This window comes from Lagenorhynchus albirostris, chromosome 1 (genome assembly GCF_949774975.1).
Source record: "Lagenorhynchus albirostris chromosome 1, mLagAlb1.1, whole genome shotgun sequence".
Classification (NCBI taxonomy): Eukaryota; Metazoa; Chordata; class Mammalia; order Artiodactyla; family Delphinidae; genus Lagenorhynchus; species Lagenorhynchus albirostris.
The window spans coordinates 85017704-85032073 of record NC_083095.1 but is presented as its reverse complement, the minus strand read 5'-3'; the positions used below and the strand labels follow the sequence as shown (position 1 = coordinate 85032073).

Genomic DNA, 14370 nt, shown 5'->3' with positions numbered 1-14370 from the left:
CTCTTTACTCCAAAAGATTTTTTCCTAAGAGAAGTCCCCTAGACTTCTCTCCCCCAGCATACCCTTGGAACTGAGCCCATGGCCAAGATGACCCAAAATGACCAGGTCATCTCCCTTGCTTCTGGCTACCGCAAAGGCTGGTGCCCTTCTCTGAGGACCCTCTCTAAATGTGTGAATAAAAGAAAGTCATAATATAGTCAGTGACCCCTGACTGCAATGAAGAAAGATAGGTTCTTTATTTGAGTGAAATCTATTGATATTGATCCTTCTGCAAGGGGTCTTCTAATGCATCATGGACTGGAGTTAGTCCATACTGAGACTAAACTGATATGAATGAATTAACACTGTACTCTAAATTTCCTCTTGAGTTGGCTTCCCAAGGAACCCAACCTGTGAAAGTTTCCCCTTGTAAAATGAGGATAATGATAATATCTGCCTCTTTGGGTTATAATAAGGTATAAATTAGTTAACACAGGTAAAAAAAAAGTGCTTAGAATACTTCCTGGTAAAGAGTAAGCACTCAGTAAATGTCAGGTATCATTGTTATAATTGGAGAGGCAGATTACAGTAGAGTGGGAAGGGGCTGGAGGAAGAGTGTTGGAGATGGGAGATTTTTATTTTTTAATTTGTACACGGTGTTCTGTGAACTTATTACACTGAGTATGAATTTTTCATAATTTTAAAATGTTTTCTGGGGAAATAGAGTAATTTTTAAATTATAAAAACGATTCCTACTTATTATAAATAAATTTAAGGGCAGAACATAAAGGAATAAAAAAAACTATGTAAAATTCTCCCATCCCAAGATATCCATCCACTCTTTATCAAAACAAACAAAATTGTTTGCATGTGTATATATTTGTTCAACATGTATTTATCAAGCACCTACTATATGCCTGAGCTCAGGCACTGAGCTAGATGCTGAATAAGATGAAAAAGTCACCAAGACAAGATCTCTGCTCTCAAGAGACTACATTTATTCACACATACACATTGCAAAAGTCATGCACATTCAAAGTGCTGTGAGGATCCCTTTTCATGCAGACCACCCCAAAGGACAAAAGAGATTTTTTTTTAAAAAACCTTGTTTTATTTTCGTTTTTTTTAATGTATTTATTTATTTATGGCTGTGTTGGGTCTTCGTTTCTGTGCATGGGCTTTCTCTAGTTGTGGCAAGCGGGCGCCACTCTTCATCGCGGTGCGCAGGCCTCTCACTATCGCGGCCTCTGTTGTTGCAGAGCACAGGCTTCAGATGCGCAGGCTCAGTAATTGTGGTTCACGGGCCCAGTTGCTCCGCGGCATGTGGGATCTTCCCAGACCAGGGCTCGAACCCGTGTCCCCTGCATTGGCAGGCAGATTCTGAACCACTGCGCCACCAGGGAAGCCCAAAAGAGATATTTTTAACATCTGTTGTTTCTGAGAAAATGCAATATGACAAAAATTACTATGCATTCTTAATCCCCAATGTGATGGTGTTAAGAGGTGGGGCCTTTGGGAAGTGATTAGGTTATAAGGGTGGAATCCTCATTAATGAGATTAGTGCCCTATCAAAGAGACCCCAGAGAGCTTTCCCACCACTTATGCCATGTGAGGACACTGCAAAAAGATAGCAGTCTGCACCCAAAGAGGGTCTTCACCAGAACCCAAACATGCTGGCAACCTGATCTTAGACTTCCAGCTTCCAAAACTGTGAAAAATAAATTTCTGTTGTTTATATGCCAAAAAATTACTATGTATTCATTAACCATTTTAAATGAACTTGTATTCTGTTCCTTACAACTATATCTAAAAATATATTTGAAAATAATAATACATGTATGTATGTGAACTTTGAGAGAAGGACACAGAAATCATTACTGTGTGTATTTGCCATGGTGTTGCAGGGTCCTCCTTTTGGTGACCAGACCATCTCTTAATGAATTCAGGGTCTGAAAATTGACCCAGATCTGAAAGTGGGCAAAGGATGATCACTTTCCATTGGGGCAACTGCCCTCAGCCCCCTGATCACACAACCTTAATTTCTTCTGATTGAAAATTGAGGAGTACCGTCGTTGTCTGCCTATCTGTTTTGCCCTTGGGGATGTTATATTCTGTTAAACATCTCCATAATTCTCTGAGGCTCAGACTTCTGTGGCTGTCATTCTGACCTTTCCACTCATTATAATAATTGCATCTACCTGGCTTCTGGCAGTTAAGTGTTGCCACCTGGCCTCTTGTTTCAAGACCCTATTGCCCCCTTGCTGTTAGTTAGCCCAGTTTTCTAACAGCCTCTCATACTGTCAGTCCTGCCCCAAATAGGAAAACCACCACTGAACTTTTAGTGATGCTGGTGCACCTCTTACTGTCATATTCCTTATGGCCTTGGTGAATGCAGTATCCTCTTTGGCCTTCCCACAGAAAATAATCAGTCTGTGGGATTTCTGACCTTGTATAGTACATCCACCTCATGCTGACTTCTCTGAGTTTTTAAAATCTCCTCCTACACCATCTGTCTTAGCAACTCTGGCATTTTTTACCTCATGTGGGCTGTAAAGTTTTCTGTGCTTCTGAGAGCCATTCTAGTAACAAATTTGTACCATTTCCTGGGGTCCTTGGCAGAATGATAAATTCTGTATCTTAGGAGGGTGCTCCCAAATCAATAAACTCTCCCTAACCCAATTTTACAACCTGGTCCCCTGATCAAGCACCCTCAGAATCCAGTCCCTTGCTTCTCTCCCAGTTCCTGCCCTTACATGCTTGGCTAGTTCTTGCAGCTCCTTTGGGTAGTCCCTTTCCTCCTTTATCAGTCCCAATATGTCCTTTGCTAGGTTATATGGTGCTTTAACCCGGTTATCGGCCGAGTATCCAGGAGGGAGACACAAGCAGATTTCGAGGAGGGTACATGCAGTCTTACAGGGTACAGGCTTCTGTACTGTCTACAAGAAAGAGGGAAGTGTGAAATGGTGGGTCATTTCTTTAGGTTCAGAGGGTTCAGGAGAATCTGGAAATTCAAGATCTTCAGGAACATCAATCAGATATCCCCATTCCATGTGTCATGATCTCATTATTTCCTAACTAGGGCCCTTAGCTGACCTGCATTGCTTGGGAGTTTAACCTTATTGGAGCTTAAACTATTCTGATGATTATCTGGGACCTCAGCTTTCCCTGCCGTCCCACTGCAGGTGTTGAAGACCTCTTCATATGCTGTTAAGGAGGCCCTCTGGCTTTCACACTTGGCTTTCAGTAACAGAACCCAATTTCACTATCCTTATAATTATTATGCCTCCCATATATATTTTTTGAAATATAGTTGATTTATAATGTTGTGTTAGTTTCTGGTATATAGCAAATTGAGTTTTAAATATATGTATTTTTTCATATTCTTTTCCATTATAGTTTATTAAGGATATTGAATATAGTTCCCTGTGCTATACAGTAGGACCTTGTTTATCTATTTGATATATAGTAGTTTGTGTCTGCTACTCCCAAACTCCTAATTTATCCCTCCCCCACCCCCTTTCCTCTTTGGTAACCATAAGTTTGTTTTCTATGTCTGTGAGTCTATCTCTGTTTCGTAAATAAGTTCAATTGTATCATATTTTAGATTCCACATATAAGTGATATCCTGTGGTATTTGTCTTTCTCTTTCAGACTTACTTCACTTAGTATGATAATCTCTAGGTCCATATTGCTGCAAATGGCATTATTTCATTCTTTTTTATGGCTGAGTAATATTCCATCATATTCATATACCACATCTTCTTTATCCCTACATCTGTCGATGGACATTTAGGTTGTTTCCATGTCTTGGCTATTGTGAATAGTGCTGCTGTGAACATAGGGGTGCATGTATCTTTTCAAATTAGAGTTTTGTCCAGATATATGCCCAGGATTGGGATTGCTGGATCATATGGCAATATTTTTAGTTTGTTGAGGAACCTCCAGACTGTTCTTCATAGTGGTTGCACCGAGTTACATTCTCACCAACAGTGTAGGAGGGTTCCCTTTTCTCTGCCCCTCTCCAGCATTTGTTATTTTTTAAAATATATATTTATTTTTGGCTGCGTTGGGTCTTTGTTACTGTGTGCAGGCTTTCTCTAGTTGCAGCGAGTGGGGGCTACTCTTCATTGAGCTACGGGCTCTAGGCGCGCGGGCTTCAGTAGTTGTGGCACACGGGCTCAGTAGTTGTGGCTCACGGGCTCTAGAGCGCCAGCTCAGTAGTTGTGGTGCATGGGCTTAGTTGCTCCGCGGCACGTGGGATCTTCCCGGATCAGGACTCGAACCCATGTCTCCTGCATTGGCAGGCGGATTCTTAACCACTGTGCCACCGGGGAAGCCCCAGAGTAGCACTCTTAACCATCGTCAGCAATTTGGTGCCTCTCCCTGGTCTGGTAGACAAGCACCTTCAGCTTGTTTACTCAAAGCAGTAAGGGACCAGCACAGTGGAAATAATTTTAGTGTAAAACATATGGAGGGGCAAGATAGTAAAGGTGGTCAAGACGGGGCAAGAAAGGAGAAACACAGTAGCCAGAGGCGGGATAGGGAAGGGAGAGTCTTCTAATACGTCTCCAGTGCTATAGGCTGGAGGGGCCTTGAGCAGCTAGCATGCCCTGTCCATCAGCCTGGTCATACTCTCCTGGGAGACCAAGAGTGGGTGACATTCCAGATTTCCCCAGTTTGGAGAAAATATCACTTAACACCCTCCATATCCATCTGCTCTGAAGGCCCTGAACTCCAAGCAGCCCCCTAATCTAAAAAGGCTTTTCCTTTTTAGACACAAATATTCTTGACAAATATACTTTTCAAGTATATTTGGCTGAAACAAATATTCTTGACAAATATACTTTTCATAATAAACTGTTGATCAATCTTATAAATCATTCTCTCTGTCTTTGGTTAGCAGGGACTGGTTCACCAGAGCCTGAGCACTTTTCAGTGATGAACTGAGCAGCCAGACTTCAAGGGGAGAGAAGAGATGACAGCCTGGGGACTGTGAGCTCTGTGTTCCCTCAGCATAACACCATGCTTTTCATGCATGGCCCTTCCTCTTTCTCCCTGTTTTTCTTACTTTGCCTTAGACTGGATGACTTTCTCTTTCAGCCCCAAATCATGCCCTAATGCCCCAGTGTGTGAATAGAATCATATTTTCCTACTGACTGCTCTCATGCAGGTGCTATTTTTTTATTGGAAGAGGAAGAAGAAGGAGAAGAAGGGAGAAAGGGAGAAGGGGAAATAAAGAGGAACAGATGAAATCAAAAGGAAAGGAAGAAGGCAAACCCCTGGTGTGTTGAGGACAGAGCTTAAAGCCACGGTTTCTTTCAGTGTCTCCTCAAGGCTCTTTATTCATTCAAAAAATATTTTTGCAACACCGAGTGACGCACATTTCTAAGTTAATCCTTTGAGTAAAGTGTAATTTAATTAGTTGGGGGGAATGTGGGGTGTGTTTCAGTCACTCTCAGATATTTTGAATTTATTTTTCAAGTGAAAAATTAATATATGCCCGTTGTGAATAAGAAATCCAAATACCGAAGTGTATAAAGTAAAAAGGTAGCCCTCATCCTCATTCTTCTTCTCTCCTTAACTCTTTTTTTTTTAAATATTGATTGATTGATTTGCCTGTGTTCTGTCTTAGTTGTGGTGCATGGGCTTCTCTCTAGTTGTGGTGAATGGGCTCCAGAGCATATGGGCTCAGTAGTTGTGATGTGAGGCTTAGTTGCCCCACGGCATGTGGGATCTTAGTTCCCTCACCGGGGATCGAACCTGTATCCCCTGCATTGGAAGGCAGATTCTTAACCACTGGACCACCAGGGAAGTCCCTCTCCTTAACTCTTTTTTTCAAAAAAATTATTTATTTATTTATTTATGGCTGTGTTGGGTCTTTGTTGCTGCTCACAGGCTTTACTCTAGTTGCAGTGAGCGGGGGCCACTCTTCATTGCAGTGCGCAGGCTTCTCACTGCGGTGGCTTCTCCTATTGCAGAGCACGGGCTCCAGTAGTTGTGGCTCGCGGGCGCTAGAGCACAAGCTCAGTAGTTGTGGCGCACAGGCTTAGTTTCACGGCGGTATGTGGGGTCTTCCCGGACCAGGGCTCGAACCCCTGTCCCCTGCATTAGCAGGTGGATGCTTAACCACTGCGCCACCAGGGAAGCCCCCTCTCCTTAACTCTTAAGACCAGTTTGGTGTGTATTGTTCCAGACCTTTGGGGGAGCACATGTAAACACACCCCAAAAACAGGATTGGGCAACATGTATTATCTTGTAATGTGACCTCTCCCAGTAGTGTTAGACTGGCTTGATTGCCAGGCCAAGGTGGCACAAAGGAGTCTGAGAAAATGCTGCGTGTAACTACAAGGTAATGTCTATCCCCATAGGCCTGAGCTCCATGACTAAGTTGTATATGCTGTACATGTTGAACACTTATTAAATGGGAAACCTGTGGGGTTTTTTGTATTTAATTGTTCCCTCCTGGTGACTGAGAATTGATTTTAAGATGTTGAAAGTCAGCTCTCTCTCTGGACTCTCTCAGTATAGCTCCATGGTTCATAACCTTTTCCTACCTCAGCACACATAACAGATGCTGTGTGCACTTGATACACACATAACCTGAAGTGTCCTCTGTACTCAAAAAAGCACTCAGGAAAAGCATGTCAGAGTGCCAGGAAGTGAAAGGGATGCTGCCACAGGGATAACCTTATATCTTTAAAATTACTTTTATAAGGGACTTCGCTGGCAGTCCAGTGTTCGGGACTCTGCACTTCCACGGCAGGGGGTGTGGGTTAAATTTCTGGTCAGGGAACTAAGATCCCGAAGCTGCTCAGTTAAAAACAGAAACAGAAACAAAAACAACAACAAAAAGCATTCAATTGAGCACCTGCTCTGTGCCAGGCACTGAACCAGGTGCTGAGGAAACAAAGGTGAACAAGACAATCTAGTACAGCATTCTTGAACTTTACTGAGAAGCAGCTAGGAGCTTATTAAAATGCACAGTCTGTTTCAGTAGGTGAGACCAAGGAATTTGCATTTTTAACAGATACCCATGGTGATTTCCTCAAGAGTATGGGATGGTCTCATTTTATTTATTTATTTGTTTATTTATTTATTTGGCTGCACCGGGTCTTAGTTGCCGCATGCGGGACCTTCGTTGAGGCACACGGGATCTTTAGTTGCAGAATGTGCGAGCTAGTTCCCTGACCAGGGATCGAACCTGGGCCCCCTGCATTGGGAGCATGGAGTCTTAGTCACTGGACCACCAGGAAAGTCCGGGGATGGTCTCATCTTGAAAAACATTGGTCTCGACACAGAGAAGCCCAAAAATTACATTAGGGGTTCAAGATCAGGGACTATTTTTATCCCTGATATTTCCTGAAATAAGCAGCACATGTGTATTATCATGTGCTGAAATTAGAGTGACCCTCTGACAATGACTCAGGAAGATTTAAATGCAGAAGAATGCAGACTTATATAAACAAATTGTCTGTCAATATGTAGGAGTTTTCGCAAGATTCCAAATAATTAACATCCTCACTTGACAAATATTGAGTGCCTAGTTTGTCCCGGGTACTGGTGGGCATTCCCTTCTGTCTAAATCTCCTCCTATGCCTTATATTCTGCTACTTCTATTTTTCTGAACCATTATTCTATTTATTATTGCCCTTTCCTGTGTCTTCAAGCTCTCTTTTTCTGCTGGATCCTTCCTTTTAACACATCTCTTTTGTCTGAAAAGTAAAAATTCTTTGACCTTATGTCTCCTCTGGTTATAATTATGTTCTATTTTCTTCCTCACAACCCCATCACTTAGGATGCTTTTGGCTGCAAGTGACAGAAAACTCAATACACATTGGTTTAAACCAAAGCATCTATTGGCTCATGTGACTGAAAAGTCCAGAAGCATGTCTGGCTTTAAGCAACACTTGATGCAGTAGCTCAAATGATGTCTGAAGGAGCCTAGTCCCTTTGTGTTCTTCGCTCTACTTTAATCCTTGGTGTCCCATCCCATTAACCCCTTGCAGTTTTAAGTTCTCTCTTCATGGTTGCAAAATAGCTCAAATCCTCCCACCACCTTATCCAGGGAAAGATAGAGGATCTCACTGAGGAACCTCCAGGGAAGAGAGAGGAAGCTGTTTCTTCCTAGAAGGCCACAGTACTCCTTGGCACTGACTGAATTAGTTGTCAATTTCTGAACCAATCCCTGGGACCAAGGGTTGGGCTGTGCTGATTGGATTGAGCCAGTTAGGGCAACCCTTGGAGCTGGATTTGGAGTTAATCCCACCCAAATCATGTGGCTGAGAATGGAAGAGGAGTGGTTTTCCAAACAATATTTGGGGACACAGTACTGGAAGGAGAGGAAATGCTGCTTAGCGATCAATAACAGAGACTCGCTATAAGAGCCATGCTTCTGAAAATATAGGCCATGGTCATAGTCGAATGCTCTCATCTTCCATCTATTCTTTTTTTAAAAAACAAATTTACAGGGATGACTATTTATTTATTTATTTATATAGGCTGCACCATGTGGCATGCAGGATCTTAGTTCCCCGACCAGGGATCAAACCCCTGCCCCCTTTGTTGGAAGCTCAGAGTCTTAACCACTGGACCACCAGGGAAGTCCCCTCTGTCTGTTCTTTACCCCTGATCCTGGGAAAAAAAATTGCCCCTCATGCCCACATCATTAAATACTACCAAATCCATTGTTCCTTCTAGGTTCTTACCTTGTTTGACTTCTCTGTATCATTTGACACTATTGATGACTCCTCTCTTGACTCCCTTGGCTTATGTGATGCCTCTTTGTCTAGGTTCTACTCTTGCTTCTCTGACCACTCTTTCTCAGGCTTCGTCCCTTAAGTGTTGGTTTTCCATGTTAGGCCCTTTTCTCTTGTCGATCTGCAAACTCTGTTGTATCTGGCCCATTGCCCAGCATGATGTCTGGCACATATTAGCGCTCAAACAATATACTAAACAAATGAACCAATGAATGAATGGGTATTCACTTAGGCTTGAACTCCACTCTGCTAATATAATTCCCAACACTGTATAATCAGCTGATTCTGCTCTCCAGGTCTCCATATATGTCAACAGGCTTACTGCACACCCCCTACCAGGTAACCCACAAGTGCCTCGGATTAACGTGTGTAAACTACCCTCCTTATCCTTATCTTTAAACCTGTTCCTCCCCTTTTACTCACTCTACTAATTGATGGGGTCACTGTCCACCCAGTTATCCAAAACTGCTTCCTGGTATCTTTCCTCATACCTCCCTCAAACACTTCCTAAGCCTTCTGACTCTACCTCCTTAGTACATCTCACTATCTTCTTCATCCATGCCCACTGCTACCGCCCTGACTTACGTTATGTTAGTCTCCTTACCTTTTTCCTCAGCCTCTACACCATCATCCATCTCTTAAAGCCATTATGACGTGTTCTTAGAGAACATTTTAAAAAGTCATATCTTATTTGTATTTCTCCTTTCAATGAGCACCCCTTTGTCTACAGGATAGAGTTCAAACTCTTGGGCTTGGTGTGAAATATGATTTGTGATGCTGTCTGGCCCAGACCACTCTTCAAAAATGTTTTTCATACTATGAGTGGTGACCTGTTTGCAAGTCATGAAATCAATTTAGTGGGTCACATGTAACATTTAAAAAAGTGTAATATATAGAATTGAAACTATGAGTGTATTACTTAGATTATTCAAGTATTATGTTTTGTTTATATATTACATAAGTGAGGCTAGGATAGCTTTTGCTACAGTAACAAATAACACCCAAATCTCTGTGGCTTAACACAGCAAAGCTTATTTTTCGCTCATGCAAAGTCTACTGTGAATCTCAGAAATGCTCTAGGGCAGCTGTCCTCTTCTTGTTGGATTAGCAATTAAGGGTGGGGAATTCCCTGGTGGTCCAGTGGTTAGGACTCCGTGCTTGCACTGCAGGGGTCACAGGTTCGATCCCTGGTTGGGGAACTAAGATCCCACATGCTGCGCGGTGCAGTCAAAAAAACAAAACAAAAAAAGAGCAGTGCAGGATGTTTCAATTCTGTGGTACATCCAGCTCAGTACATGCTTTCACAATCACTGTGGTGGGGAAGAGAACATTGGATGGTCTTGAACCTGAAATGAAATGTTTTGGCCAGAAATTGGTAAGTGTCACTTCTGCTCATAATTCACTAGCCAGAAGTAGTCATATGACTGCCTAATTGCCAGGAGGCAGAGAAATATAATCCTCCAATATGCCCAGAGGGATAGAAGAACTGGATGTTTGTGGGCCCTGGAAAATTCCACCATATTAATATGTATGTATGTATTGGGTCATAATAAATTACATTTCTTACTGTGGGTCACAGTAAAAAAAATAATTGAGAAACTGCTCTATTGCTTCCTTTTCCCTCTGCCCTCACTATACCCTATGATCCAAAGGAGTGCATAGAGATATAGGACCTACATTCAGAGGCCAGTTCTACCACTTCCCTGCTTCTGTGAACTTGTTCAAGTCACCTAACCTCTCTGAGCTTCATTCTCTTAAGAGGTATCAGAGGGAAATAACATTTGTCTTGTAAGATTGTGGTAAGATGTAAGAGACATGATATGGTAAACGTCTGGCCCTAGGCTTGACTCTGTGTGTGAATTTAGTCCCTGGAAATTGTCAGCATTCTGCCAAACAGAACTCCTTTTTTCAGATACATGATCTCTTTCATAACCCCGTGCATTTGGACATGCATGCTGCCTCACCTGGATTGCCTTTTCCCTTCTCATCTGTCTGTTAAGTGCTTTATCCTTTAGTACTCAGCTCAGTTTCCTCTAGGAACTACTCCATGACTCAGATGAGCAGATATGATACAGAGTAGTGGATAATGGGCATGTATCCTGGAGAGAACCAACAAACATAGTTTGAATCCCAGTTCCACCACTTCACCAGCTATGACAAGCCTGTGACTAGCAAGTTATTTAACATCTGTTAGATTCAGTTTTCTCACCTGTGAAATAGGCATAATATTAGTACCTACTTCATAGGATGTGAGAATTAAAAGAGAAATTGCCTCAAAAGTGTTAGGTTCGGTGCCTGGCCCATCATACCCTTCTTTGGGCCACCCTGTACCTAGTAACTCCCTCTACTATAATTCCTCTCACTCTGTGCTGCCATTTTTTATTTGACACCATGCCATGCACTAGACTGTGGACTTGTTGAGCACTGTCCCAGAGTTCAACAATAATAGCTAGCTTTTTTGGCTTCCCTGGTGGCACAGTGGTTGAGAACTCGCCTGCCAATGCAGGGGACATGGTTTTGAGCCCTGGTCCGGGAGGATCCCACATGCCACGGAGCAACTAAGCCCGTGCGCCACAACTACTGAGCCTGAGCTCTAGAACCCGTGTGCCACAACTACTGAAGCCCGCGTGCCACAACTACTGAAACCCGTGCGCCTAGAGCCCGTGCTCTGCAACAAGAGAAGCCACCACAATGAGAAGCCTGCGCACCTCAACGAAGAGTAGCCCCCGGTCGCTGCAACTAGAGAAAGCCCGCGCGCAGCAATGAGGACCCAACACAGCCAAAAATAAATAAATTTATTTAAAAAAGAAAAGCTTAAGTACTAAATCTTGAGGAAGCCCACATTTAGGGGATGGGGGAGAGAAAATGCAGAATAATGCCCTACTGGTTGAAACCACCCAAGCCAGTACTACCTGACTCTTCTGATGGTTTAATCTGTGACAAAATTTATACTTGAGTTATATATTTCCCATATGATGTTTAGTAATCTCTGGCTTTCACATGCTGACCCATTCAGGAGTAATTCAGGGTTCTTGCACCATTATCTAGGACCACACTGTCCCATATCGCAGCCACTAGCCACATGCGGCTATTTAAACTTAATTAAAATAAATAAAACTAAAAATTCAATTCCTCATTTCAAGTGTTTAACAGCCACATGTGGTTGAGGTCTACCATATTGGACAGCGTTGATAGGGGACATTTCCATCATCACAGAAAGTTCAGTGAGTTTAGGAAGTCCCTGCCTATTTGTCTGTCTTTCCTGTTGGGTCTACCTGGATGTGTTGTCATCGTTGTTTGTTGTTGGCCACACTGTTGTGCGAGATCTTAGTTTCCTGACAAAGGATGGAACCCGCGCCCCCTGCAATGGAAGCGTGGAGTCCTAACCACTGGATGGCCAGGGAAGTCCCTGGGGTTATGTGTGTGTGTTGGATTTTTTAAAATCTTTATTGGGGTATAACTGATTTACAATGTTGTGTTAGTTTCAGGTGTACAGCAAAGTGAATCTGTTATACAGATACATATATCCACTCTTTTTAAGATTCTTTTCCTATATAGGCCATTCCAGAGTAATGAGTAGAGTTCCCTGTGCTACACAGTAGGTCCTTATTAGTTATCTGGATGTGTTACTTTTACTAAAAAAGAAACATGACCCAAAATTGGTCAAGCTGTACACTTACAGACAGTGGTACAAAGTGGGATACATTATTTAGGATTAGAGTCACCTGTGGATGATAAACTCTAATTAGCAGTGTTAATAGGAAAAAAAAAAAGCTTACTTTTCATGTTAGAGTCCAGATATAGGCGATCCAGGGCTGCTTTGGCTGCTCTGATTCACAAAGTCCTCAAGGTCCCAGGCTCCTTCTAGCTTTCTACTACTTCTGCAGGAGCTTGCCCTCATCCTCCTGGTCCAGGATGGGGTTCTGTCATGACAGGTTCTAAGCAGTAATATGAAAACAAAGGGGAAGGATGGAGAGGACACCTGTCAACTTTTTTTTTTTTTTTTTTTTTGCAGTACGCGGGCCTCTCACTGTTGTGGCCTCTCCCATAGCGGAGCACAGGCTCTGGACGCGCAGGCCCAGCGGCCATGGCTCACGGGCCTAGCCGCTCTGTGGCATGTGGGATCTTCCCAGACCGGGCCACGAACCCGCATCCCCTGTATCAGCAGGCGGACTCTCAACCACTGCGCCACCAGGGAAGCCCCCACCTGTCAACTTTTTTAAGGAAAGCTCTTAGCCACAATCACATAACATTCCCACTTCCATTAGTAGCTGCAAATGGGAAATGTAAACTTTATTTATGGGCCCAGCTAAATATTCTATTACAATGAAACAAAGGAAGAACAAATATCAGGAAGCAATGAGTAGTTTCCCTCTTAGGGCTCAACTCCAGAAAACAACTACCAGTTAGGAAATGTCAATCAGAAACTGAAGCTATTAAGTCTGTCCAAATCTTGCACCCTGGCAAGTGAAAAATAAATTTTCTCCTAGGTTTAAGCAAAAGCAATTCAGGTTGAGGAGATATGTAATGCTGTGGCAGACACAGAGGATCTTTCCCAAATCTAAGTCAGGAAGGGACAGTGATAGAGCCACCTGGATTGTGATTGTAATTGTAAAGGAGGATAAAATCACCTCAGTCTGAAGGGATTGTCGCTGCTCATATATTGGTGGGGGATGGATTGGGGTTTACCTACCTGGAGTCAACTAAGACAAGAGCCACGGAAAAAGAACATGTCTGTGTTTATATACTGATTAAAGTGGCGTCATAAAATGTCTGGTCTCAGAACAGCAGATAGAAATATCCCCAAAGGAAGAATAGACAATACCTGTTGTTTAAAGGACAGTTTGCTTGAGCACTGCCAGCTGTTTCTAATTATGTGACCCTCCTCACCCACTGGTCTGTGTCTGGCCTGGGGGGTGGGTTTCCCCACCAGGAGGGACTGTCCTGGGTAGGTGGTCTTGGGTCTCAAATCAGAACCATTTTCTGTTGTCAATTAATAAATGGACATTCTGGTCTGTCATTTCTCCTCCTATGAAGTTGCTTGTCATAAAGTAATCCTCTGAGTAAACAGATAAAATCGAGTTCCTGGATTAGCAAAGCAGGGAACTAACCCTGGATCTGCAGGGTTACAGATGACCTCAGGTAATCTCTTTTTCTGAAATCATTTATTTCCTTTGCCTCAAACTCTGAAAGGACTCCATCAAGAGGTGAAATTGCTGAATCATATTTGCCTCTTGCCCTATTACAATATTCTTTGCTTGACTGTGTCACTACAGCCCTTCTAAAATGTTTTCATGAAATTTGTCTTCTGTTTGGCCTCTTGAGGCAGTGCCCATTCTGTCTAAATTTGTGCAGGTTACTGTCATATATATTTTAACGTATATGACAAAAATCACTACTTTCAAGGGTCTTACTCTCTGTTGAAAAGTCTTGTATACGTAAAACAATGAAAAAGCAGTTTAGTCATGTTTGTAATCTAGTTTTCACTTGAACACAAGTAATTGCCAGTGTTACAGCATAAAGAATAAATATTATAGGATGTCAGAAGGAGAGCAATCATTTTGAGATGGAGGCATTAGGGCAAGTTTTTAAGGAGAACATGGAATTTAAGGTGTGTTCTTAAAAGGTGGATTCT

At 42.6% G+C, this 14370-nt stretch overlaps 1 non-coding gene across 1 annotated transcript; it reads left to right on the top strand.

Annotated features, from left to right (window-relative positions):
* The first annotated feature begins 9861 nt into the window (after nucleotides 1-9861).
* TRNAA-UGC (transfer RNA alanine (anticodon UGC)) lies at nucleotides 9862-9934 on the top strand. Its single transcript has one exon. It is a non-coding gene; the product is annotated as a tRNA-Ala (tRNA).
* Nucleotides 9935-14370: the final 4436 nt, after the last annotated feature.